Here is a 1,146-nt window from a genome sequence, read left to right on the forward strand (position 1 = left end):
TCCCTAGGAAGAAACACATTCTGTACAAACAAATTTGTGTTGCCCTGATGTGATCTGACACCCCTGGGGACACTGGGCCTGTCCAGAGTCACTGAGATGAGCCAGCCCTGCAGCTGTGCCCAGCCTACTCTCCCTCTGCCGATTTGCATGTTCCAGGGCACAAGGCCCCTGTCCTGGACATTTATTAAAAAGCTGTTCACACACTGTGCAGGAGTCAGTCCCTGTCAGGACACAGCATGGATGCCAGGACCTCAGCTCAGCTCTTAGGGCTCCTGCTGCTCTGGCTCCCAGGTAAGGAGGGAGAATATCAGGGGTTTATTCAGCCCGTGCGGTCAGTCCTGCCTGGCTCCTCAGATGTGTCCTCTTAGAACTTTATTAATAAGATGGATGTTTCTTTGTATGTTTCTATATCAGGTGCCAGATGTGACATCCAGATGACCCAGTCTCCATCCTCCCTGTCAGCATCTCTGGGAGACACAGTCACCATCAGGTGCCAGGCCAGTCAGGGCATTAACAAAGAGTTAAGCTGGTATCAGCAGAAACCAGGGGCATCTCCCAAGCTGCTGATCTATGATGCATCTACTTTGCAATCTGGGGCAGTGGGTCTGGGACAGATTTCACTCTCACCATCAGTGGCCTGCAGGCTGAAGATGTTGCCTCTTATTACTGTCTACAAGATTACAGTTGGTCTCCCACAGTGCTACAAGCCTGAACATAAAGCCCCTGGGAAGAAATTATTCGTGGCTGGGCTGCCCCACGTGTAGCAGTACAGATGTTCCTCCTGGTGACTCCATCCCCTGAGAGCATTTCTCAGAGACAACCGTACTTGGATTATAGCAACAATTGTTCTTCATACAGCAAAGGAAAAGGTATCATTGATGTTACTGTATTTCTTTATCAATTTCCAGAGTCTTGGTAGAGTTTTTGGACTTCTCTCAGTATAACATCACGTCATCAACAAAGAATGATAGTTTGACCTTCTCTGTCCCCATTTGGAAGAAACTACATTTTGGGGGGACCTTTACATAAGGCAAATGTATTTTTTCCCTCTTGTTTGACCTTTTAAGAAATTTCCACATAGAGGCAGGACACTATTACTAGAAGGACATCACCCAGACAACACAAGCAGTGTAACCTCCCTCATTG

The 1,146-nt window shown here is 47.6% G+C and overlaps 1 pseudogene; it reads left to right on the forward strand.

Moving 5' to 3' along the window:
• The first annotated feature begins 224 nt into the window (after window positions 1-224).
• On the forward strand, window positions 225-712 carry LOC111728261 (annotated as a pseudogene).
• Window positions 713-1,146: the final 434 nt, after the last annotated feature.

The sequence above is a fragment of the Otolemur garnettii genome, unplaced genomic scaffold (genome assembly GCF_000181295.1).
Source record: "Otolemur garnettii isolate 467f Iridium unplaced genomic scaffold, OtoGar3 scaffold00147, whole genome shotgun sequence".
Classification (NCBI taxonomy): domain Eukaryota; kingdom Metazoa; phylum Chordata; class Mammalia; order Primates; family Galagidae; genus Otolemur; species Otolemur garnettii.